General features: G+C 32.9%; 1 protein-coding gene across 12 annotated transcripts in view; it reads left to right on the top strand.

The window, feature by feature from the left end:
• Rbfox1 (RNA-binding Fox protein 1) overlaps positions 1-14,595 on the top strand; it is a 714,540-nt gene that overhangs the window by 362,138 nt on the left and 337,807 nt on the right. The window lies entirely within an intron of this gene.

Raw genomic sequence — 14,595 nt, 5'->3', positions numbered from 1 at the left:
GAAAAGTTTATATCTTTTTTCTATAGGATAATTTCATACAATTTTTTTTTCATTAGAGAAAATTTCATGGACATATATTTGTGTAAGAAAATTTAATGAGTAGTTTTTTCTTTAGAGATATTAGTAATTTTTTTTATTCATAGAAATGATTTGTTTTGTAGATTTTTTTTTCGTTAAAGAAAAATTTTATAGATTGTTTTTCTTTAGAAAAAATTTCATAGGAATATTTTTGTGTATTGATATGTTTATTTTTAGAATTTCTTTTTGTAGATGATATTTCTAAGAACAGTTTTCCAATAGTAAGAATTTTATATACATGTTTTATTTAGAGAGATATTTTTTCTACAAATTCTGCTGTGTAAAGAAAATTGTATAAATTATTTTTCTTCATATAAAATAGTGATTTAGGTTATTAGAAACAGTTTGTTTTTTATTAGAAAATTTAATAGAAATATTGTATATTCGACTAATTCATCTTCCAAAGATGAGCTTAAAAAACTGCGTATCAAGATCATTTATGTCATAACCCCAGCAGTACCATATGCTTAAGAATAATGACTTACCATCACCGGACGGTTTTGGTTACCATGGATCCTATTTTCCTGAGTACGAGTACTACCAAAGTGGAACCTACATTTTTTGTATATTTCGCACAAACTGCAGTGTTTGCTCACATCTTGTCCGCTCTTACAATTTAACTTTTGGTAATGATGAACAGAAGTACTTTCCTCATAGGAAAATAAGCAAGATTTCCATTAGAATGTAATTACTTACCAATTGTGAACTATCTTAACTCCAAGATTATTTGGTAATGAACATTTTTGCTGGGTTTATTAGCAGCTTTTAATTTTTATTGTATGTTAGACATATTAAAACATCTTATTTGTGACTGAATTTTTTGTCGTTTTTGCAACGCTTCATCCCAACAAGTTGCGAGTCATTAGCATTTATTATTTAATTTTTAATGAAAACCATGGTTATTTTACTATGGGAGTTTTAAATAATTTGTACTGTCAACGAAAAATTTTTGCATGGTTGCTGTAACATTTGGCGCTATCACCACCATCATTTTTGCCTTGAAGCGCTCTATGAAAAAAAAATCTAATAAAACATTAAATTTATATTTAAACGCTAATTGAAGAATCTTCAGCCAGTTTATGAGCATTGTATTGGGCACCATGCACGGCCATGGCATGAAGCTACATCGTGGCAATTTTTGTAATATGCCCAGCAATGAGATGTTGTCGTCTACGAGTACAACACCAACAACCAGCACCGTGTGCGTGTGGGGATGCTGGCCTATTCAGCAAGTCCAGGCCCTAATTACAATTGTGAGGGGATTTGAAGAGGAGGAACTCATTACCATAATTCCAAATGCAAATTGAGTCCGAAGAGCTGATTTGTACAGAGAATATCCAGCGCTTTATTGCGTGAACATGCCTGGATAAATTCGTATAGAACAACCAGATAAAATACTCTTCAGACGAGCGATGAATGCAACGAATTTTTTAATAAGATAAACCAGAGAGATGTGTACACGTGGAATAAGCATTTAATTATCAAGATTTGGAAATTGGATGAGATAAAGATAGTATTTGTAGCGGATTTCTCTACAAGCAAAATGTAAATGAAATTTTCACTAAAGAAAAAATTTAAATGAAATTTTCTTTAAAGAAAAAAATTATATGAAATTTTCTCTAAAGATAATATTTTCATGAAATTTTATCTAATTTTTCTAAAGAAAAAACTCCTAAGAAATTATCTCAAAAAAAAAAAATTATTGAATTTTCTCTAAAGAATAAATTTCTATGAAATTTTCTCTTAAAGAAAAAAATTATTTGAAATTTTTCTCTAAAGAAAAACTCTTTGGAATTTTCTCTAACGAAAAACTTTCTAAATTCTATGAAAATTTCTCTAAAGAAAAACTCTAAAATCCACCTAAAGAAATAATTTTTATGAAATTTTCCTAAAGAAAAAAATCTATAAAATTTTCATAAAGAAAAAAAATTTATAAAATTCTCTCTAAAGAATAAATTTCTATGAAATTTGTTTCTAAAGAATAAATTTCTATGAAATTTTTCTCTAAAGAAAAACATTCTATGAAATTTTCTCTAAACAAAAACATTCTATGAAATTTTCTCTAAAGAAAAACATTCTATGAAATTTTCTCTAAAGAAAAACATTCTATGAAATTTTCTCTAAATAAAAAATTTATATGAAATTTTCACTGAAGAAAAATTTCTCTAAAAAAAATTCTATGAAATTTTCTCTAAAGGAAAAAAATTCCATGAAATTTTCTTTAACAAAAAATGTCTATGAAATTTTCTCTAAATAAAAAATTAATATGGAATTTTCTGTAAAACATAAATTTCTATGAAATTTTCTAAAGAAAAAAATTTTTTGAAATTTTCTCTAAAGAATAAATTTCTATGAAATTTTCTCTAAAGAAATTATTTTTTATGAAATTTTCCTAAAGAGAAAAATCTATAAAATTTTCCTAAAGAAAAAACAATCTATAAAATTCTCTCTAAAATAAAATTTCTATGAAATTTTCTCTAAAGAAAAAATTTCCATGAAATTTTCTCTAAAGAAAAAATGTCCATGAATTTTCTCTAAAGAAAAAAAAAATCCATGCAATTTTCTCTAAAAAAAGTCTATGAAATTTTCTCTAAAATAAAAATTAATATAGAATTTTCTATAAAACATAAATTTCTATGATTTTTTTTCTAAAGAATACATTTTTATGAAATTTTCTCTAAAGAAAAAAATTTTATGAAATTTTCTCTAAAGAATAAATTTCTATGAAATTCTTCTCTAACGAAAACATTTTTTTGAAATTTTCTCTAAAGAAAAAATTTCTATGAAATTTTCTCTAAAATAAAAATTAATATGGAATTTTCTGTAAAACATAAATTTCTATGAAATTTTCTAAAGAAAAAAATTTTATGAAATTTTTTTCTCTAAAGGAAAAATTTCTATGAAATTTTCTCTAAAGAAAACCATTCTATGAAATTTTCTCTAATGAAAAACATTCTATGAAATTTTCTCTACATAAAAAATTTCTATGAAATTTTCACTGAAGAAAAAATTTCTCTAAAGAAAAATTCTATGAAATTTTCTCTAAAGGAAAAAAATTCCATGAAATTTTCTCTAACAAAAAATGTCTATGAAATTTTCTCTAAAATAAAAATTAATATGGAATTTTCTGTAAAACATAAATTTCTATGAAATTTTCTAAAGAAAAAAATTTTATGAAATTTTCTCTAAAGAATAAATTTCTATGAAATTTTCTCTAAAGAAATAAATTTTTATGAAATTTTCTCTAAAGAATAAATTTCTATGAAATTTTTCTCTAAAGAAAACATTTTTTGAAATTTTCTCTAAAGAAATATTTTTTTATGGAATTTTCCTAAAGAAAAAAATCTATAAAATTTTCCTAAAGAAAAAAAATCTATAAAATTCTCTCTAAAGAAAAATTTCTATGAAATTTTCTCTAAAGAAAAAATTTCAATGAAATTTTCTCTAAAGAAAAAATGTCCATGAAATTTTCTCTAAACGCAAAAAATTCCATGAAATTTTCTCTAGAAAATTCTATGAAATTTTCTCTAAAATAAAAAATAATATGGAATTTTCTATAAGACATAAATTTCAATGAATTTTTCTCTAAAGAATAAATTTTTAAGAAATTTTCTCTAAAGAAAAAAATTTTATGAAATTTTCTCTAAAGAATAAATTTGTATGAAATTTTCTCTAAAGAATAAATTTCCATGAAATTTTCTCTAAAGAATAAATTTCTATGAAATTTTTTTCTAAAAAATAAATTTCTATGAAATTTTTCTCTAAAGAAAATATTTCCATGAAATTTTCTCTAAAGAAAAAATTTGTATGAAGTTTTCTCTAAAGAAAAATGTTCTATGAAATTTTCTCTAAATAAAAAAATTCTATGAAATTTTTACTGAAGAAAAAATTTCTCTAAAGAAAAATTTTATGAAATTTTCTCTAAACGAAAAAAATTCCATGAAATTTTCTCTAACAAAAAATGTCTATGAAATTGTCTCTAAAATAAAAATTAATATGGAATTTTCTGTAAAACATATATTTCTATGAAATTTTCTAAAGAAAAAAATTTTATGAAATTTTCTCTAAAGAATAAATTTCTATGAAATTTTCTCTAAAGAAATAATTTTTTATGAAATTTTCCTAAAGAAAAAAATCTATAACATTTTCCTAAAGAAAGAAAAATCTATAAAATTCTCTCTAAAGAAAAATTTCTATGAAATTTTCTCTAAAGAAAAAATTTCCATGAAATTTTCTCTAAAGAAAAAATTTCCATGAAATTTTCTCTAAAGAAAAAATTTCCATGAAATTTTCTCTAAAAAAGTCTATCAAATTTTCTCTAAAATAAAAATTAATATGGAATTTTCTATAAAACATAAATTTCTATGATTTTTTTTTTTCTCTAAAGAATAAATTTCTATGAAATTTTTCTCTAAAGAAAACATTTTTTTGAAATTTTCTCTAAAGAAAAATTTCTATGAAATTTGCTCTAAAGAATAAATTTCTATGAAATTTTTCTCTAAAGAATAAATTTCTATGAAATTTTTCTCTAAAGAAAATATTTCCATGAAATTTTCTCTAAAGGAAAAAAATTCCATGAAATTTTCTCTAAAAAAGTCTATGAAATTTTCTCTAAAGAATAAATTTCTATGAAATTTTCTCTAAAGAATAAATTTCTATGAAATTTTCTCTAAATAAAAAATTTCTATGAAATTTTCACTGAAGAAAAAAATTCTATGAAATTTCCTATAAACCAAAAATTCTGTGAATCTTTTCCGAGGTAGCTTTTTAAGCCAGGTCAGTGTTTATTTGGCCTTAATTTATTTGTTTATTTCTGATCCCACACTAATTCCTCCAACTCTTTATTGTTTATTATTCACTTTATTGAATAGCTTATGATCGGCCATAAAAACCCTTGTCAAGGTAATAGTAGTGACCCAAGGATCCATTAAAGGGCTATCTGATGTTTATGAAACACACACGAATAAATCATTACGACGACGGATGGACAAACTGATGGGCGGTAGAAAGTAATATGTGTATTAGCTTTTAAAGCACCACTCATATAGGCTTTCAGTAAGAACTGAAAGCAGAGTATTTTTTTAACATTTTTTCTAAAGGGTATGTGTGTAAATTCGTGTGGCTTCATGTTTCTGTTCTGGCTTTCAGAATGTTTTAGCATGTCGTTTTTATAATTTTTAATGGACACTTATTTCTAATCGGCTTTCTACCTCTGATGCGATTAAAAAAAAACTAAACTTTACTACAGCGGGCACCATATCACCTTACAATTGTTGGGCTTGGGAATGTCCGCAACATGTGCCCGTATTTCAATCACATTTTTAAAAAGGGCAATAAGCCGTTTAGACCCTTCACCCACACTGGTGTTAGGTTTCAATTCCTTAGTCCAAGTATTTCGTAATATCGTGTCGTAATTGCTGTTTTGGTTTAGCACCTGTTGTTAATCAATTAAATATTTTACACTAAACGTGTAAACTTACACGTACCATTTGTCGGTGTGCATGTCATTTTTCACATGACCACATCCACCCTCTACATTTTCCTTGATTAGATTCCATACGTTAGCTTAAGGGAAATTTGTTTTAATTTTTTAGTGTGTGTAGGTGCTGAAGTAATTCCAATTAAACCTGTAAAGTTTTATGTAATTCTACTAGAACAGAAAATTTCATGAAAATGAAAAATTTGGTCTTTAGAGAAAATTTCTTAGAAATTTTGAATTTAGAGAATATTTCTTAGAAATTTTGTTTCTCTAAAGACAATAGAAATAAAATCATAGAAATTTTATTTTTAGAAATATTTGCCTTGGAGAAAATATCCTAGATTTTTTTTCTTTAGAGAAAATTTCTTAGAAATTTTGTCATTATAGAAAATTTCTTAGAAATTTTGTCATTATAGAAAATTTCTTAGAAATTTTGTATTTAGAGACAGTTTTTTCTTTGTCTTCAGAAGAAATTACTTTAAAATTTTGTATTTAGAGACAATTTCTTAGAAATGTTGTTTTTATAGAAAATTTCTTAAAAATTTTGTTTAATATAGAAGTTCTTAAAAATTTTGTTTAATATAAAATTTCTTAGCAATTTGTCTTTAGAGAAAATTTCTTAGAAATTTTGTGTTTAGAGAAAATTCCGTAAAAATGTTGTCTTTGGAGAAAATTTCTTCGAAATTTTGTCTTTAGAGGAAATTTTTTAGAAATTTTGTTTTTATAAAAAATTTCTTAGAAATTTTGTCTTTAGAGCAAATTTCTTAAAAATTTTGTCTTTACAGAAAATTTCTTAAAAATTTTGTTTTTACAGAGAAAAAATCCAAAAACTTAGATAGCATTTCTTAGAAATTTTGTTTCTCTAAAGACAATAGAAATAAAATCATAGAAATTTTATTTTTAAAAATATTTGCCTTGGAGAAAATATCCTAGATTTTTTTTTTCTTTAGAGAAAATTTCATAGAAATTTTGTTTTTAGAGAAAATTTCTTAGTAATTTGGCTTCCCTATGCTTTTACTTTTGTAATATGAAATGTGAAACTTTTATCCTTAACATATCTACTGCTGCAGTTCACAGCCTAGAGTGTAGTTTCAACTGAGGTCACGAATATTTATGTCCAACTTTTATTTATTTTAATGATATGACCTCATTTGGTGAAATATCTGCAGTAATGAGTGTAAACTACTGAGATTCACAGAAAATTAATGAAATTTTTGGAATGACATTCGACAATGTTGCAATGGGCGATGTCATAATGTGGAAAGATTATAGATTACACATTTGATTGCATGAGTAAAGAAAACCAAAAATATAATTGCTGAACATTACAACGTTATCTTAATTTAAATAAATACTCTTTTTGTGATTTAATTTGACCAATGAAAGGTTTAATCATTAATGGGTTTTTCATCTTCTTATATATGTATGATGATGAAAATCGATTTACATCTTTGGACATACGAAACCACTACATGGCTATGCTTTGTCCAACGATTGATTCAACACTTTCCTATCATCTGATGATGAGAAAGAAGCGTTTATTTGAATCAAAATGACTAGAACTGATCAACAGAAAGCGTTTCGACAACGATAGACCATTCCCATAGTTGATGACGTGGCTAAAACTGGGATATATCGCCTTGGTAGGTTTGAGGCATCTATCATATATCCCTCACCTTGAATCTTTTGCATTCCATTTGTTTTTGTCAATGTAGAACTTCTTTAATGGAATAAAATTAACTTTAAGCTAAGCATGCTTTTGCAGTTTTTCGTCGAGAAATCAAACATATCTTCTAGTCTTTCCGTGGAAATCAGTGTTGTCTAACACATCGGCTTTTACGAGCCTCATGTTAATGTTGTGGAACCACATTCAAGCGACGATAATTTTGTATCAGTTTTTAGTAGTGTCTCTAAATGTTAAATTTTAAATATTTTTGTGCCACCTTTTCGTAATACTGTGACACTATTTAATTACAGTCATTTATACCGTAAGATCTTTTATAGATTTTCATCCCAAATACCGGTGACTTATTTGTGATCAATTTTGTCCATTGTATCATAATGTTTTCAGTGGACAAGTGTTCTGCCTAAAAGTATGCAAAGAACTTTTTCTGTAGTAGATTAGCAGGTTTATCTTATCTTCTGAATATTACATTTCAAGGATTGGTTTTAAATGCAATGGAAATTAAATGCTTTTTATTGTAGTGAGAATCCGAATTAAAACAAGTATATACGGCCGTAAGTTCGGCCAGGCCGAATCTTATGTACCCTCCACCATGGATTGCGTAGAAACTTCTACGAAAGACTGTCATCCACAAATTTCAACTTACTCGGGTGAAATTTGCTCCTCCAAGAGGCTCCAAAACCAAATCTCGAGATCGGTTTATATGGGGGCTATAAATGATTATGGACTGACATGACCACTTTTGGCATGGTTGTTAAATATCATATACTACCACCACGTACCAAATTTCAACCAGATCGTCAATTCTGGCGATCGGTTTATATGGGAGCTATATACCGAATGGGAAGAATTTTGCTTTTCCAAGGTGCTCCGGAGGTCAAATCTGGGGATTGGTTTATATGGGGCCTATATATAAGTATGGACCGATATCGACCAATTTTTGCATGGGTGTTTGAGGCAATATATTAACATCACGTACCAAATTTCAACTGAATCAGATGAATTTTGGTCTTCCAAGAGGATCCGGAAGTCAAATCTGGCGATCGGTTTATATGGGAGCTCTACATAATTATGGGCTGATAGGAACCAATTCCTGCATGGTTGTTGGATACCACATACTAACATCACGTACCAACTTCCAACCGAATGGGTAGAATTTTGCTCTTCCAAGGTGCTCCGGAGGTCAAATCTGGTGATCGGTTTATATGGGGGCTATATATGTTTATGGACCGATATGAAGCAATTTTTGCATGGTCATTAGAGACCATATACTAACATCATGTACCAAATTTCAGCCGGATCGGATGAAATTTGTTTCTCTTAGAGGCTCTGCAAGCCAAATCGGGGGATCGGTTTATATGGGGGCTATATATAATTATGGACCGATGTGGACCAATTTTAGTATGGTTGTTAGGGACCATATACTAACACCATGTACCCAATTTCAGCCGGATCGGATGAAATTTGTTTCTCTTAGAGGCTCTGCAAGCCAAATCGGGGGATCGGTTTATATGGGGGCTATATATAATTATGGACCGATGTGGACCAATTTTAGTATGGTTGTTAGGGACCATATGCTAACACCATGTACCAAATTTCAGCCGGATCGCACGTTGTTGGCGGCGTACCACTCCATGCCTTTTTACTGTAATGACAAGATGCCAAATCCGGCCAAAACAGTACGGAACAACCGTGTTTCTTCAGGAAAGGCAGCAGACGTTTATTCAAACACTCTTTCACGTAAATTTCTTGGTTGACAGTCCCGGAAGCTATGAAAATGCTGCTTTTCAAGCCACAGGTACAGATGACTTGCCAAACCAGATATTTCTTTGCGAACTTTGACAGTTTTATGTGCTTGAAAATATCTGTTACCTTCCCCTTCCTTTTGCCGTATAAAACTCCTGTCCCGGAAGCTGCTTGTAGTCGGCTTTGACGTAGGTTTCGTCGTCCATTACCACGCAGTCAAACTTCGTCAGCATCGTCGTGTACATCCTCCGGGATAGCGCTTTGGCCGTCGTATTTTGTTTATCATCGCGATTTGGAGTCACTACCTTCTTGTAAGTCGATAGTCCGGCTCGTCTTTTGGTTCGATGCACGGTTGTAGACGATACACCCAGCTTATTTGCGGCATCTCGGAGAGAGAGGTTAGGGTTTCGCTTGAAACTACCGGCAACTCTCTTTGTCGTCTCAGCGGCTTCCGGTTTTCGATTTCCCCCCGATCCAGACTTCCTGGCTGTCGACAAACGTTCCCCAAACACTTTAATTACATTTGTAACGGTTGGTTTGGCAACTTTTAGCGATTTTGCCAGCTTTGCGTGCGAGTAGCTCGAATTTTCACGATGCGCGAGCAAAATTTTGATACGCTGCTCTTCTGGTTTGGACGGCATTTTGACAACTGAAGAGTGAATTCCAAAATCAAAATAGGAGCAACATTCTACACACACACACACACCTTCAAAATGAGGGGTGTTCAGGTTTTTTAAATGCAAAATTGAAAGAAATACGTCAAGTTTATATTGACCAAATTTTGACCGTATCACCCTTTACTAACACCATGTACCAAATTTCAGCCGGATCGGATGAAATTTGCTTCTCTTAGAGGCCTCGCAAGCCAAATTTGGGTGTCCGTTTTTGCGATACCATCCGACCTACATCAATAACAACTACTTGTGCCAAGTTTCAAGTCGATAGCTTGTTTCGTTCGGAAGTTAGCATGATTTTCACAGACGGACGGACGGACGGACATGCTCAGATCGACTCAGAATTTGACCACGACCCAGAATATATATACTTTATGGGGTCTTAGATCAATATTTCGATGTGTTACAAACGGAATGACAAAGTTAATATACCCCCATCCTATGGTGGAGGGTATAAAAAGAGTGATTTCACAATTCTGTATAAAAACTTATGCACTCAAAAAAAAGTTTAATTGGATCCAAAGATTTTGACCTTCCTTTAAGGATTTTGGTATTGATTCCGAGCCAATGATTCCTTTAAAATAAGGTCATTATGAAAGAGTATGCCACTTTTTTACAATGAGCGTGTCACCTTTTGTTTTTTTTTTTTTGTCTGTGTACTTCTCGAATATTCAAAATTCCACTAGTACAATGGAATAGTCTCTCACTTTAACCATTTCGTATTTGTTTAGCATTCCCAATATAAATATTTTTTATATCCTTGTGTGATTTCCATGTATCCTTATAAATTGTAACATTTCCATTTTTTTTTTATTTCTCTCTTTTCAGGTATGTATATGGTACAACAACTGATAGGCCATATTGTATTGCAAGGTGTTGAAAATAATTGAATATTGATTGCAGTTTTATCACTTTTGCATGCTGATTTGTGTTTTTGTGTTTGAATTCGATGCAAAAACAGGTGATGTATTCAATTGTCGGATATATTTTATGTAATTTGGCTCCTCTACGAAATGTAATTTTAGTTTGTATGTTTTTTTCTTGGCTATTGGCCATGCTTAAATTACGTATTGGTGCTGTTTTTATAGCAGTAGGTTTCTGGGTACATATCACATAATAATAATAATGGCCATGTGTATAGACGTGGTGACCCAAAGAAATAATGTCGTTTTATTTGACGCCAATTTCCTAAGTGGATATGAATGCTCGATTTTGAAAATGATTAATGGTAAACAAAATTGCGACTTTTTTGGAATGATAATAGAATAATGATACTAGAACAAATGTAATAGAGATACAAAAAACGTTAAGAGATTTTCATGAATTCAAAAACGGACGTTCTTGGTCCTGTGAACGAGCGTTCACAATTTCATGAACGAATGTTAGGTTAGGTTAGGTTATGGAGGATGAGACCAGCCCGTAACTGAAGGTCTGGTCTCCCACTTAGCCCATGTTGATCCATTATGTTTCCTCATTGTTGTTCTTAGGTTAGGTTAGGTCAGGTGGCAGCCCGATGTATCGGGCTCACTTAGACTATTCAGTCCATTGTGATACCACATTAGTGAACTTCTCTCTTATCACTGAGTGCTACCCGTTTCCATGTTAAGCTCAATGAGAAGGGACCTCCTTTTTATAGCCGAGTCCGAACGGCGTTCCACATTGCAGTGGAACCACTTAGAGAAGCTTTGAAACCCTCAGAAATGTCACCAGCATTACTGAGGTGGGATAATCCACCGCTGAAAAACATTTTGGTGTTCGATCGAAGCAGGAATCGAACCCACGACCTTGTGTATGCAAGGCGGGCATGCTAACCATTGCACCACGGTGGCTCCCATTGTTGTTCTTCTTCGTCCTCCTCAATCATTTGAGTTTGCAGGCGAGTTCCAGAGAAAGTTTTCCTAGGTTTTCCATCCCGAGGCCTTTATGAAGGCAAGTAACAGGTTGGCTGATAAGTCCCCGGTCTGACACGTTGATGACGTCGCTAGTATTAAATGCATATTATTTTTATATAGTACCAACCTTCAAATGATTCGTGTCAAAAATTGACGTCTGTAAGTCAATTAGTTTGTGAGATAGAGCGTCTTTTGTGAAGCAACTTTTGTTATTGTGAAAAAATGGAAAGAAAGGAATTTCGTATTTTGATAAAATACTGTTTTCTGAAGGGGAAACATACGGTGGAAGCAAAAACTTGGCTTGATAAGGATTCCGGACTCTGTCCCAGGGAAATCAACAACAATTGATTGGTATGCAAAATTCAAGCGTGGTGAAATGAGCACGGAGGACGGTGAACGCAGTGGACGCCCGAAAGAGTTGGTTACCGACGAAAACATCAAAAAAATCCACAAAATGATTTTGAATGACCGTAAAATGAAGTGAATCGAGATAGCAGAGGCCTTAAAGATATCAAAGGAACGTGTTGGTCATATCGTTCATCAATATTTGGATATGCGGAAGCTCTGTGAAAAATGGGAGCTCACATTTGACCAAAAACAACAACGTGTTGATGATTCTGAGCGGTGTTTGCAGCTGTTAACTCGTAATACACCCGAGTTTTTCCGTCGATATTTGACAATGGATGAAACATGGCTCCATCACTATACTTCTGAGTCCAATCGACAGTCGGCTGAGTAGGCAGCGACCGGTGAACCGTCTCCGAAGCGTGGAAAGACTCAAAAGTCCGCTGGCAAAGTAATGGCCTCTGTTATTTGGGATGCGCATGGAATAATTTTTATCGATTCTCTTGAGAAGGGAAAAACCATCAACAGTGACTATTATATGGCGTTATTGGAGCGTTTGAAGGTCGAAATCGCGGCAAAACGGCTCCATATGAAGAAGAAAAAAAGTGTTGTTCCACCAAGACAACGCACCGTGCCACAAGTCATTGAGAACGATGGCAAAAATTCATGAATTGGGCTTCGAATTGCTTCCCCACCCACCGCATTCTCCAGATCTGCAGGCGAGTTCCAGAGAAAGGTTTCCTAGGTTTTCCATCCCGAGGCCTTTATGAAGGCAAGTATATCCTTCATGTTGCAGTTCCGTTCGTCCGTTATATCCTGAAAGAAAAAAGAGCCCAGTATCTTGTTTCTTCTAAAGGATAATGCTAGACACTGGTACAGAAAATGGTAGGAGTCTTGTGTTGCCTCTGGGTCCAGACACCATCTGTAAATATCATCAGTCATTAAGCCAATTCTTACCATGTGTTTTCCAAGGGTGTTGTGTCGTGTTATGATGCGTATCAGTGCTCTCAGATCATCTCTGCGGGTCGCCATCAGGAAATCAGAGTTCTTGCGGCTCTTGTCGTCCCAAATCAACTTGGTTTGCTCGAAGGCCGCGGATGAAACCCAGCGTTCATTCCATAAATCCTCATATCTTTTATTGATCCTGTAAGTATATAAGGATAGCGGGGGGAAGACATCTGTAACGATGTCGTTCGTCTAACGTGCGCCTTCTTTAGCCAACACATCCGCCTCCTCCTTTTCCCTTATTCCATAATGTCCAGGTACCCAGCACAGGGTGATATTAACTTTAAGAGTGATATTAACTTTAAGCTCTCTACGACAGCGGCTGACTACCTTCGACGTTCGGGTTTCCTAAGGCCTTTATTGCTGCCTGGCTGTCGATGAAGAAGTTGATATTGCTCCTGAATATCGGCCACATCAACAGTAGTTCTGCAGCCTTCGAACACCTCTGCCTGAAAGATGCTGCATCCGTCATCCATCTTGTATGAATCGCTGATACCCAGCTCTTCGCAGTAGATACCACTGCCCGTGCCCTCATCCATCTTCGAGCCGTCCGTACATATGTTTAGGTCTCCAAAATGGATGCGTCCCTCTCTCCACTCCTCTATCCTTGGTATAATCGAGCTGAGTCGCCATAAAGTCCGTCCTAATATCTCGCCCAACTGAAGTAACAAGTTCCATGTGTCTGCTTACCGCATTTCCGAGCGAGTCTAGGCTCTGAACGAATGCTCCAATGAATATTATTTTCTAATCACTTAATTAGAAGCCAATATGTCTCATTTCTAATGGGATATAATTGGATAGGATAGGATAGAATTGCGCGTACACCCGTTTGTCGGACTCCATCACAATCGACAATACCGGCTAAAAACCCATACTATACCGGCTAAAAACCCATACCCGTATGATTTGCAGCTTAGAACTGCTATCAAGTTACTTCGCCCGCATGGTGCGTCACCGTCTCCTTTCACTCTGCGTCTAGACTAAAACTTCGATTTCGCGTCCATGTCAATCATTTTCTTGCGAAAAACGTGTTCGGAAAAGCATCTTACAGTCTTCCAGATCCTCTCACTTTGTTCATAATTCATCTCTGGATGTTCGGTATCAAATTTGACGCGCCTTGTTGTTTAATCTCGAATAACTTTTGCCGCTCAATCACCTGGAGGTCTATTGGGATCGTTCCTGTTATTACTAATGCGAGTTTTCCTGATATTGGGCCGCATACTAAAATGATTTTAAGAGCTGCCGTTCTCTGTACTGAATGCCTTGATGGGATTACCATGTCGTCTATGTGGATTTCTATTTCTAGACGCGGATGTTTGTAATAGTAGCTCGGTCTTTTGCATAGCTAATTTTAAACTATGTTTGTCTAACAGGTCTTTCCCAAGTATCACGGTTTGGCGAAGTTTGCGTTGAGCCTTGCGGTGTTCAATTTCATATTCAAGCTCTCTCCCTCGATATCATCTGTGAACTCTTTTTCTTCGTAAATGTGGTTTGCCGAGCTCCAATTCGTCATACGGTACAGATACTTTCGAAAGTTGACGGGCCCAGAGAGTATATGAGTTATGTAGTTTATGACTTCCCCAAGTCTTTTTCTCTCGCCATAATTGTATGCCGGTTCTAAGTCGATATTGTCATCTTTCCTTTGTCTTGTTCCTCCATCGTGTACGTTCCACCTCGGAATCGCCTTCGCAT

Source organism: Haematobia irritans, chromosome 4 (assembly GCF_050003625.1).
Source record: "Haematobia irritans isolate KBUSLIRL chromosome 4, ASM5000362v1, whole genome shotgun sequence".
Taxonomy (NCBI): domain Eukaryota; kingdom Metazoa; phylum Arthropoda; class Insecta; order Diptera; family Muscidae; genus Haematobia; species Haematobia irritans.
This window is presented reverse-complemented; position numbering and strand designations above follow the sequence as displayed.